The sequence below is a fragment of the Pseudorca crassidens genome, chromosome 3, assembly GCF_039906515.1.
Source record: "Pseudorca crassidens isolate mPseCra1 chromosome 3, mPseCra1.hap1, whole genome shotgun sequence".
NCBI classification, from domain to species: domain Eukaryota; kingdom Metazoa; phylum Chordata; class Mammalia; order Artiodactyla; family Delphinidae; genus Pseudorca; species Pseudorca crassidens.
The window spans coordinates 179,678,457-179,691,580 of record NC_090298.1 but is presented as its reverse complement, the minus strand read 5'-3'; positions in this window follow the sequence as shown (position 1 = coordinate 179,691,580).

Genomic DNA, 13,124 nt, shown 5'->3' with positions numbered 1-13,124 from the left:
AGCTCAGGGGCACTGTAATTCACAAACCTGCAGAGTTAAAAATGACAGCTATCGTCCAAAAATATATTGAAGTAAGGCTGCCAAGAGGACTTGAAAGTGGGGCAGAATTGCAGGAAACCGGTTTCAGGAGGTAGACTGGAATTGCATGTAAAGCATAGGAAAAGAGGCAGAACGTCCACAATGATGCACTTGGCCAAAAAGGGCGTATGCGTTTTTTCCTGAATATATTCAGGAAAAAACGCATACGCATTTTTGGCCAGCCAAGCAAGCTTGCAAAGGAAATCTGCACTACAATGAAGTCTCACTGCCCCCCGGTCAAAAGGGCCATCGGAAAAAAGTGTAAAATCCAGAAAGGCAGGACAGGCCATGGAGAATTGGGAGCCTTGTTATGCTGATGGGCGGGATGTAAATTGCCAACAGCCACTCTGGAGAAGTGTATGGTGTTTCCTGAAACATCTAAAAAACAAAGCAACAGAGCCTAGGGCACTTCCACTTACGGTCCTATAGCTTAGGGAAATTAAAATCAAAAAGACACAGCCACCCCAAAGTTTGGGACCGCTCTGTTTACAAGAACCTTGTTTACGGTACAAGTTCAATATCACAGAAAGCGAAAAATGGATAAAGAATTTGTGGTACTTACGTACAATGCAATATCACTCAGCAATGAAATGTATATCATCAGGCCCGTAGCAGCATAATGAGTGGATTCAGGTACGATGATTCTAAGTGAAATAAGTCACACAGAAAAAGAAACATCATAAGATATCACTACTACACGGAATGTAAACATGGCTACACAGGAACTGAATTACAAAACAGAACAGGGTCTCAAATGTAGAAAACCAACTTATGCTTGCTTAAGGGGAAAGGTGAGTTGGGGTGCTGTATAAAACCAGAGACTGAAATTAGCACAGATACCATTCCATAAGCCAAACATGTAATAGACAACAGCTACACCTTGCTCAATGAAGTGGACTCAACACACCATATTAAACGTCTAAGAATATACCTGACTAGTAAGAATCTTAAAACCTATGGATTTATATGTCTCCGAAAGAGAAACAAGCGTGTGTACAGTGGCATAAGCGCAGCAGTGATAGGATTGGTGAGGTTCGGTGAGCCAATGCAGAACCTTTGAAGTCATATTGCATGGTACCCATTCCATGGGTCTCAACTCTCCAGGTTTAAGGGATTCTTCCTTCAGCTAAAACATGCATGTGGAACACAGAGTATGATCCACCGTGTGATCGGGAAACGTGTTCAAATGTGTCTCAGGTTCCGTCCCCTGGTACTCGGGTGCAACATTCCAGACGCTTTACTAACACTCTCCCCACTTGGAAAGTCAGTGCCTTTAACCTCCTGTTTGGCCAAGTTTGCAATTTCTGCAGAAAATGAACAGGAATAGGGAGAACCAATGAGAGACTAGCTGGAGGTGTCTGGACGGGCAAATTTAACTCTCATTTCCCACCAGGAAGAGGAATTAACCAAAGGCTCAGCGTGCCACGCCAGAACCACACTAGGGCCTGAAGCAATCCTGCGGTGTTGCGGCCAGCTCACAAGAAAGCGAGTTGAAGAAAGGAGTTCAGGGGCACTGTAATTCACAAACCTGCAGAGTTATAAATGACAGCTATCGTCCAAAAATATATTGAAGTAAGGCTGCCAAGAGGACTTGAAAGCGGGGCAGAATTGCAGGAAACTGATTTCAGGACGTAGACTGGAATTGTATGTAAAGCATAGGAAAAGGGGCAGAACGTCCACAATGATGCACTTGGCCAAAAAGGGTGTATGCGTTTTTTCCTGAATATATTCAGGAAAAAACGCATACGCACATTTTGGCCAACCAAGCAAGCTTGCAAAGGAAATCTGCACTACAATGAAGTCTCACTGCCCCCCGGTCAAAAGGGCCATCTGAAAAAAGTGTAAAATCCAGAAAGGCAGGACAGGCCATGGTGTACTGGGAGCCTTGTTATGCTGATGGGCGGGATGTAAATATCCAACAGCCACTCTGGAGAAGTATAAGGTGTTTCCTGAAACATCTAAAAAACAAAGCAACAGAGCCTAGGGCACTTCCACTTATGGTCCTATAGCTTAGGGAAATTAAAATCAAAAAGACACAGCCACCCCAAAGTTTGGGACAGCTCTGTTTACAAGAACCTCATTTACAGTACAAGTTCAATATCACAGAAAGCAAAAAATGGATAAAGAAGTTGTGGTACTTACGTACAATGCAATATCACTCAGCAATGAAATCTATGTCATCAGGCCCGTAGCAACATAATGAGTGGATTCAGGTACGATGATTCTAAGTAAGATAAGTCACACAGAAAAATAAACATCATAAGATATCACTACTACACGGAATGTAAACTTGGCTACACAGGAACTGAATTACAAAACAGAACAGGGTCTCAAATGTAGAAAACCAACTTATGCTTGCTTAAGGGGAAAGGTGAGTTGGGGTGCTGCATAAAACCAGAGATTGAAATTAGCACAGATACCGTTCCATAAGCCAAATATGTAATAGACCAGAGCTACTCCTTGCTCAACGAAGTGGACACAACACCCCATATTAAACGCCAAAGAATATACCTGACTAGTAAGAATCTTAAAACCTATGGATTTATATGTCTCCGAAAGAGAATCAAGCGTGTGTACAGCGGCATAAGCGCAGCAGTGATAGGATTGGTGATGTTCGGTGAGCAAATGCACACCCTTTGAAGTCATATTCCATGGTACCCATTCCATGGGTCTCAACTCTCCAGGTTTAAAGGATTCTTCCTTCAGCTAAAACATGCATGTGAAACCCAGAGTATGATCCACCATGTGATCGGGAAACGTGTTCAAATGTGTCTCAGTTTTCGTCCCCTGGTACTCGGGTGCAGCATTCCAGACGCTTTACTAACACTCTCTCCACTTGGAGAGTCAGTGCCTTTAACCTCCTGTTTGGCCCAGTTTGCAATTTCTGTGGAAGATGAACAGGAATAGGGAGAACCAATGAGAGACTAGCTGGAGGTGTCTGGACGGGCAAATTTAACTCTCATTTCCCACCAGGAAGAGGAATTAACCAAAGTCTCAGCGTGCCATGCCGGAACCACACTAGGGCCTGAAGCAATCCTGCAGTGTTGCGGCCAGCTCACAAGAAAGCGAGTTGAAGAAAGGAGCTCAGGGGCACTGTAATTCACAAACCTGCAGAGTTATAAATGACAGCTATCGTCCAAAAATATATTGAAGTAAGGCTGCCAAGAGGACTTGAAAGCGGGGCAGAATTGCAGGAAACCAATTTCAGGAGGTATACTGGAATTGCATGCAAAGCATAGGAAAAGAGGCAGAACGTCCACAATGATGCACTTGGCCAAAAAGGGCGTATGCGTTTTTTCCTGAATATATTCAGGAAACAAAGCTTACGCCCTTTTTGGCCAACCAAGCAAGCTTGCAAAGGAAATCTGCACTACAATGAAGTCTCACTTCCCCCCGGTCAAAAGGGCCATCTGAAAAAAGTGTAAAATCCAGAAAGGCAGGACAGGCCATGGAGAACTGGGAGCCTTGTTATGCTGATGGGCGGGATGTAAATTGCCAACAGCCACTCTGGAGAAGTGTATGGTGTTTCCTGAAACATCTAAAAAACAAAGCAACAGAGCCTAGGGCACTTCCACTTATGGTCCTATAGTTTAGGGAAATTAAAATCAAAAAGACACAGCCACCCCAAAGTTTGGGATGGCTCTGTTTACAAGAACCTCGTTTACAGTACAAGTTCAATATCACAGAAAGTGAAAAATGGATAAAGAAGTTGTGGTACTTACGTACAATGCAATATCACTCAGCAATGAAATCTATGTCATCAGGCCCATAGCAGCATAATGAGTGGATTCAGGTACGATGATTCTAAGTGAAATAAGTCACACAGAAAAAGAAACATCATAAGATATCACTACTACACGGAATGTAAACTTGGCTACACAGGAACTGAATTACAAAACAGAACAGGGTCTCAAATGTAGAAAACCAACTTATGCTTGCTTAAGGGGAAAGGTGAGTTGGGGTGCTGCATAAAACCAGAGATTGAAATTAGCACAGATAATGTTCCATAAGCCAAATATGAAATAGACAAGAGCTACTCCTTGCTCAACGAAGTGAACTCTACACCAAATATTAAACGCCTAAGAATATACCTGACTAGTAAGAATCTCAAAACCTATGGATTTATATGTCTCCAAAAGAGAATCAAGCGTGTGTACAGCAGCATAAACGCAGCAGTGATAGGATTGGTGAGGTTCGGTGAGCAAATGCAGACCCTTTGAGGTCATATTGCATGGTACCCATTCCATGGGTCTCAACTCTCCAGGTTTAAGGGATTCTTCCTTCAGCTAAAACATGCATGTGGAACCCAGAGTATGATCCACCATGTGATCGGGAAATGTGTTCAAATGTGTCTCAGTTTTCGTCCCCTGGTACTCGGGTGCAACATTCCAGTCGCTTTACTAACACTCTCCCCACTTGGAGAGTCAGTGCCTTTAACCTCCTGTTTGGCCCAGTTTGCCATTTCTGCGGAAAATGAACAGGAATAGGGAGAACCAATGAGAGACTAGCTGGAGGTGTCTGGACGGGCAAATTTAACTCTCATTTCCCACCAGAAAGAGGAATTAACCAAAGGCTCAGCGTGCCATGCCGGAACCACACTAGGGCCTGAAGCAATCCTGCGGTCTTGCGGCCAGCTCACAAGAAAGCGAGTTGAAGAAAGGAGCTCAGGGGCACTGTAATTCACAAACCTGCAGAGTTAAAAATGACAGCTATCGTCCAAAAATATATTGAAGTAAGGCTGCCAAGAGGACTTGAAAGCGGGGCAGAATTGCAGGAAACCGGTTTCAGGAGGTAGACTGGAATTGCATGTAAAGCATAGGAAAAGAGGCAGAACGTCCACAATGATGCACTTGGCCAAAAAGGGCGTATGCGTTTTTTCCTGAATATATTCAGGAAAAAACGCATACGCCCTTTTTGGCCAACCAAGCAAGCTTGCAAAGGAAATCTGCACTACAATGAAGTCTCACTGCCCCCCGGTCAAAAGGGCCATCGGAAAAAAGTGTAAAATCCAGAAAGGCAGGACAGGCCATGGAGAATTGGGAGCCTTGTTATGCTGATGGGCGGGATGTAAATTGCCAACAGCCACTCTGGAGAAGTGTATGGTGTTTCCTGAAACATCTAAAAAACAAAGCAACAGAGCCTAGGGCACTTCCACTTACGGTCCTATAGCTTAGGGAAATTAAAATCAAAAAGACACAGCCACCCCAAAGTTTGGGACGGCTCTGTTTACAAGAACCTCGTTTACGGTACAAGTTCAATATCACAGAAAGCGAAAAATGGATAAAGAATTTGTGGTACTTACGTACAATGCAATATCACTCAGCAATGAAATGTATATCATCAGACCCGTAGCAGCATAATGAGTGGATTCAGGTACGATGATTCTAAGTGAAATAAGTCACACAGAAAAAGAAACATCATAAGATATCACTACTACACGGAATGTAAACTTGGCTACACAGGAACTGAATTACAAAACAGAACAGGGTCTCAAATGTAGAAAACCAACTTATGCTTGCTTAAGGGGAAAGGTGAGTTGGGGTGCTGCATAAAACCAGAGATTTAAATTAGCACAGATACCGTTCCATAAGCCAAATATGTAATAGACAAGAGCTACTCCTTGCTCAACGAAGTGGACTCTACACCCCATATTAAACGCCTAAGAATATACCTGACCAGTAAGAATCTTAAAACCTATAGATTTCTATGTCTCCAAAAGAGAATCAAGCGTGTGTACAGCGGCATAAACGCAGCAGTGATAGGATTGTTGAGGTTCGGTGAGCAAATGCAGACCCTTTGAGGTCATATTGCATGGTACCCATTCCATGGGTCTCAACTCTCCAGGTTTAAGGGATTCTTCCTTCAGCTAAAACATGCATGTGGAACCCAGAGTATGATCCACCATGTGATCGGGAAACGTGTTCAAATGTGTCTCAGCTTTCGTCCCCTGGTACTCGGGTGCAACATTCCAGTCGCTTTACTAACACTCTCCCCACTTGGAGAGTCAGTGCCTTTAACCTCCTGTTTGGCCCAGTTTGCCATTTCTGCGGAAAATGAACAGGAATAGGGAGAACCAATGAGAGACTAGCTGGAGGTGTCTGGACGGGCAAATTTAACTCTCATTTCCCACCAGGAAGAGGAATTAACCAAAGGCTCAACGTGCCATGCCGGAAACACACTAGGGCCTGAAGCAATCCTGCGGTGTTGCGGCCAGCTCACAAGAAAGCGAGTTGAAGAAAGGAGCTCAGGGGCACTATAATTCACAAACCTGCAGAGTTATAAATGACAGCTATCATCCAAAAATATATTGAAGTAAGGCTGCCAAGAGGACTTGAAAGCGGGGCAGAATTGCAGGAAACCGATTTCAGGAGGTAGACTGGAATTGCATGTAAAGCATAGGAAAAGAGGCAGAACGTCCACAATGATGCACTTGGCCAAAAAGGGCGTATGCGTTTTTTTCTGAATATATTCAGGAAAAAACGCATACGCCCTGTTTGGCCAACCAAGCAAGCTTGCAAAGGAAATCTGCTCTACAATGAAGTCTCACTGCTCCCCGGTCAAAAGGGCCATCTGAAAAATGTATAAAATCCAGAAAGGCAGGACAGGCGATGGAGAACTGGGAGCCTTGTTATGCTGATGGGCGGGATGTAAATTGCCAACAGCCACTCTGGAGAAGTGTATGGTGTTTCCTGAAACATCTAAAAAACAAAGCAACAGAGCCTAGGGCACTTCCACTTATGGTCCTATAGCTTAGGGAAATTAAAATCAAAAAGACACAGCCACCCCAAAGTTTGGGACGGCTCTGTTTACAAGAACCTCGTTTACGGTACAAGTTCAATAACACAGAAAGTGAAAAATGGATAAAGAATTTGTGGTACTTACGTACAATGCAATATCACTCAGCAATGAAATCTGTATCATCAGGCCCGTAGCAGCATAATGAGTGGATTCAGGTACGATGATTCTAAGTGAAATAAGTCACACAGAAAAAGAAACATCATAAGATATCACTACTACAAGGAATGTAAACTTGCCTACACAGAAACTGAATTACAAAACAGAACAGGGTCTCAAATGTAGAAAACCAACTTATGCTTGCTTAAGGGGAAAGGTGAGTTGGGGTGCTGCATAAAACCAGAGATTGAAATTAGCACAGATACCGTTCCATAAGCCAAATATGTAATAGACAAGAGCTACTCCTTGCTCAACGAAGTGGACTCTACATCTCATATTAAACGCCTAAGAATACACCTGACTAGTAAGAATCTTAAATCCTATGGATTTATATGTCTCCAAAAGAGAATCAAGCGTGTGTACAGCGGCATAAACGCAGCAGTGATAGGATTGGTGAGGTTCGGTGAGCAAATGCAGACCCTTTGAAGTCATATTTCATGGTACCCATTCCATTGGTCTCAACTCTCCAGGTTTAAGGGATTCTTCCTTCACCTAAAACATGCATGTGGAACCCAGAGTATGATCCACCGTGTGATCGGGAAACGTGTTCAAATATGTCTCAGTTTTCGTCCCCTGGTACTCGGGTGCAACATTCCAGACGCTTTACTAAAACTCTCCCCACTTGTAGAGTCAGTGCCTTTAAACTCCTGTTTGGCCCAGTTTGCAATTTCTGCGGAAAAGGAACAGGAATAGGGAGAACCAATGAGAGACTAGCTGGAGGTGTCTGGACGGGCAAATTTAACTCTCATTTCCCACAAGGAAGAGGAATTAACCAAAGGCTCAGCGTGCCATGCCGGAACCACACTAGGGCCTGAAGCAATCCTGCGGTCTTGCGGCCAGCTCACAAGAAAGCGAGTTGAAGAAAGGAGCTCAGGGGCACTGTAATTCACAAACCTGCAGAGTTAAAAATGACAGCTATCGTCCAAAAATATATTGAAGTAAGGCTGCCAAGAGGACTTGAAAGCGGGGCAGAATTGCAGGAAACCGGTTTCAGGAGGTAGACTGGAATTGCATGTAAAGCATAGGAAAAGAGGCAGAACGTCCACAATGATGCACTTGGCCAAAAAGGGCGTATGCGTTTTTTCCTGAATATATTCAGGAAAAAACGCATACGCCCTTTTTGGCCAACCAAGCAAGCTTGCAAAGGAAATCTGCACTACAATGAAGTCTCACTGCCCCCCGGTCAAAAGGGCCATCGGAAAAAAGTGTAAAATCCAGAAAGGCAGGACAGGCCATGGAGAATTGGGAGCCTTGTTATGCTGATGGGCGGGATGTAAATTGCCAACAGCCACTCTGGAGAAGTGTATGGTGTTTCCTGAAACATCTAAAAAACAAAGCAACAGAGCCTAGGGCACTTCCACTTACGGTCCTATAGCTTAGGGAAATTAAAATCAAAAAGACACAGCCACCCCAAAGTTTGGGACGGCTCTGTTTACAAGAACCTCGTTTGTGGTACAAGTTCAATATCACAGAAAGCGAAAAATGGATAAAGAATTTGTGGTACTTACGTACAATGCAATATCACTCAGCAATGAAATGTATATCATCAGACCCGTAGCAGCATAATGAGTGGATTCAGGTACGATGATTCTAAGTGAAATAAGTCACACAGAAAAAGAAACATCATAAGATATCACTACTACACGGAATGTAAACTTGGCTACACAGGAACTGAATTACAAAACAGAACAGGGTCTCAAATGTAGAAAACCAACTTATGCTTGCTTAAGGGGAAAGGTGAGTTGGGGTGCTGCATAAAACCAGAGATTTAAATTAGCACAGATACTGTTCCATAAGCCAAATATGTAATAGACAAGAGCTACTCCTTGCTCAACGAAGTGGACTCTACACCCCATATTAAACGCCTAAGAATATACCTGACCAGTAAGAATCTTAAAACCTATAGATTTCTATGTCTCCAAAAGAGAATCAAGCGTGTGTACAGCGGCATAAACGCAGCAGTGATAGGATTGGTGAGGTTCGGTGAGCAAATGCAGACCCTTTGAGGTCATATTGCATGGTACCCATTCCATGGGTCTCAACTCTCCAGGTTTAAGGGATTCTTCCTTCAGCTAAAACATGCATGTGGAACCCAGAGTATGATCCACCAAGTGATCGGGAAACGTGTTCAAATGTGTCTCAGCTTTCGTCCCCTGGTACTCGGGTGCAACATTCCAGTCGCTTTACTAACACTCTCCCCACTTGGAGAGTCAGTGCCTTTAACCTCCTGTTTGGCCCAGTTTGCCATTTCTGCGGAAAATGAACAGGAATAGGGAGAACCAATGAGAGACTAGCTGGAGGTGTCTGGACGGGCAAATTTAACTCTCATTTCCCACCAGGAAGAGGAATTAACCAAAGGCTCAGCGTGCCATGCCGGAACCACACTAGGGCCTGAAGCAATCCTGCGGTGTTGCGGCCAGCTCACAAGAAAGCGAGTTGAAGAAAGGAGCTCAGGGGCACTGTAATTCACAAACCTGCAGAGTTATAAATGACAGCTATCGTCCAAAAATATATTGAAGTAAGGCTGCCAAGAGGTCTTGAAAGCGGGGCAGAATTGCAGGAAACCGGTTTCAGGAGGTAGACTGGAATTGCATGTAAAGCATAGGAAAAGAGGCAGAACGTCCACAATGATGCACTTGGCCAAAAAGGGCGTATGCGTTTTTTCCTGAATATATTCAGGAAAAAACGCATACGCCCTTTTTGGCCAACCAAGCAAGCTTGCAAAGGAAATCTGCACTACAATGAAGTCTCACTGCCCCCCGGTCAAAAGGGCCATCGGAAAAAAGTGTAAAATCCAGAAAGGCAGGACAGGCCATGGAGAATTGGGAGCCTTGTTATGCTGATGGGCGGGATGTAAATTGCCAACAGCCACTCTGGAGAAGTGTATGGTGTTTCCTGAAACATCTAAAAAACAAAGCAACAGAGCCTAGGGCACTTCCACTTACGGTCCTATAGCTTAGGGAAATTAAAATCAAAAAGACACAGCCACCCCAAAGTTTGGGACGGCTCTGTTTACAAGAACCTCGTTTACAGTACAAGTTCAATATCACAGAAAGTGAAAAATGGATAAAGAAGTTGTGGTACTTACGTACAATGCAATATCACTCAGCAATGAAATCTATGTCATCAGGCCCATAGCAGCATAATGAGTGGATTCAGGTACGATGATTCTAAGTGAAATAAGTCACACAGAAAAAGAAACATCATAAGATATCACTACTACACGGAATGTAAACTTGGCTACACAGGAACTGAATTACAAAACAGAACAGGGTCTCAAATGTAGAAAACCAACTTATGCTTGCTTAAGGGGAAAGGTGAGTTGGGGTGCTGCATAAAACCAGAGATTGAAATTAGCACAGATACCGTTCCATAAGCCAAATATGTAATAGACAAGAGCTACTCCTTGCTCAACGAAGTGGACTCTACACCCCATATTAAACGCCTAAGAATTTACCTGACTAGTAAGAATCTTAAAACCTATGGATTTATATGTCTCCGAAAGAGAATCAAGCGTGTGAACAGTGGCATAAATGCTGCAGTGATAGGATTGGTGAGGTTCGGTGAACACATGCAGACCCTATGAAATCATATTGCATGGTACCCATTCCATGGGTCTCAACTCTCCAGGTTTAAGGGATTCTTCCTTCAGCTAAAACATGCATGTGGAACCCAGAGTATGATCCACCGTGTGATTGGGAAACGTGTTCAAATGTGTCAGTTTTCGTCCCCTGGTACTCGGGTGCAACATTCCAGACGCTTTACTAACACTCTCCCCACTTGGAGATTCAGTGCCTTTAACCTCCTGTTTGGCCCAGTTTGCAATTTCTGCGGAAAATGAACAGGAATAGGGAGAACCAATGAGAGACTAGCTGGAGGTGTCTGGACGGGCAAATTTAACTCTCATTTCCCACCAGGAAGAGGAATTAACCAAAGGCTCAGCGTGCCATGGTGGAACCACACTAGGGCCTGAAGCAAGGCTGCGGTGTTGCGGCCAGCTCACAAGAAAGCGAGTTGAAGAAAGGAGCTCAGGGGCACTGTAATTCACAAACCTGCAGAGTTATAAATGACAGCTATCGTCCAAAAATCTATTGAAGTAAGGCTGCCAAGAGGACTTGAAAGCGGGGCAGAATTGTAGGAAACCGATTTCAGGAGGTAGACTGGAATTACATGTAAAGCATAGGAAAAGAGGCAGAACGTCCACAATGATGCACTTGGCCAAAAAGGGCGTATGCGTTTTTTCCTGAATATATTCAGGAAAAAACGCATACGCACTTTTTGGTCAACCAAGCAAGCTTGCAAAGGAAATCTACACTACAATGAAGTCTCACTGCCCCCCGGTCAAAAGGGCCATCGGAAAATAGTGTAAAATCCAGAAAGGCAGGACAGGCCATGGAGAACTGGGAGCCTTGTTATGCTGATGGGCGAGATGTAAATTGCCAACAGCCACTCTGGAGAAGTGTATGGTGTTTCCTGACACATCTACAAAACAAAGCAACAGAGCCTAGGGCACTTCCACTTATGGTCCTATAGCTTAGGGAAATTAGAATCAAAAAGGCACCGCCACCCCAAAGTTTGGGACGGCTCTGTTTACAAGAACCTCGTTTACAGTACGAGTTCAATATCACAGAAAGTGAAAAATGGATAAAGAAGTTGTGGTAGGAACATACAATGCAATATCACTCAGCAATGAAATCTATGTCATCAGGCCCATAGCAGCATAATGAGTGGATTCAGGTACGATGATTCTAAGTGAAATAAGTCACACAGAAAAAGAAACATCATAAGATATCACTACTACACGGAATGTAAACTTGGCTACACAGGAACAGAATTACAAAACAGAACAGGGTCTCAAATGTAGAAAACCAACTTATGCTTGCTTAAGGGGAAAGGTGAGTTGGGGTGCTGCATAAAACCAGAGATTGAAATTAGCACAGATACCGTTCCATAAGCCAAATATGTAATAGACAAGAGCTACTCCTTGCTCAACGAAGAGGACTCAACACCCCATATTAAACGTCTAAGAATATACCTGACTAGTAAGAATCTTAAAACCTATGGATTTATATGTCTCCGAAAGAGAATCAAGCGTGTGTACAGTGGCATAAATGCTGCAGTGATAGGATTAGTGAGGTTCGGTGAACACATGCAGACCCTATGAAATCATACTGCATGGTACCCATTCCATGGGTCTCAACTCTCCAGGTTTAAGGGATTCTTCCTTCAGCTAAAACATGCATGTGGAACCCAGAGTATGATCCACCGTGTGATTGGGAAACGTGTTCAAATGTGTCAGTTTTCGTCCCCTGGTACTCGGGTGCAACATTCCAGACGCTTTACAAACACTCTCCCCACTTGGAGAGTCAGTGCCTTTAACCTCCTGTTTGGTCCAGTTTGCAATTTCTGCGGAAAATGAACAGGAATAGGGAGAACCAATGAGAGACTAGCTGGAGGTGTCTGGACGGGCAAATTTAACTCTCATTTCCCACCAGGAAGAGGAATTAACCAAAGGCTCAGCGTGCCATGCCGGAACCACACTAGGGCCTGAAGCAAGGCTGCGGTGTTGCGGCCAGCTCACAAGAAAGCGAGTTGAAGAAAGGAGCTCAGGGGCACTGTAATTCACAAACCTGCAGAGTTATAAATGACAGCTATCGTCCAAAAATCTATTGAAGTAAGGCTGCCAAGAGGACTTGAAAGTGGGGCAGAATTGTAGGAAACCGATTTCAGGAGGTAGACTGGAATTACATGTAAAGCATAGGAAAAGAGGCAGAACGTCCACAATGATGCACTTGGCCAAAAAGGGCGTATGCGTTTTTTCCTGAATATATTCAGGAAAAAACGCATACGCACTTTTTGGTCAACCAAGCAAGCTTGCAAAGGAAATCTGCACTACAATGAAGTCTCACTGCCCCCCGGTCAAAACGGCCATCGGAAAATAGTGTAAAATCCAGAAAGGCAGGACAGGCCATGGAGAACTGGGAGCCTTATTATGCTGATGGGCGAGATGTAAATTGCCAACAGCCACTCTGGAGAAGTGTATGGTGTTTCCTGAAACATCTACAAAACAAAGCAACAGAGCCTAGGGCACT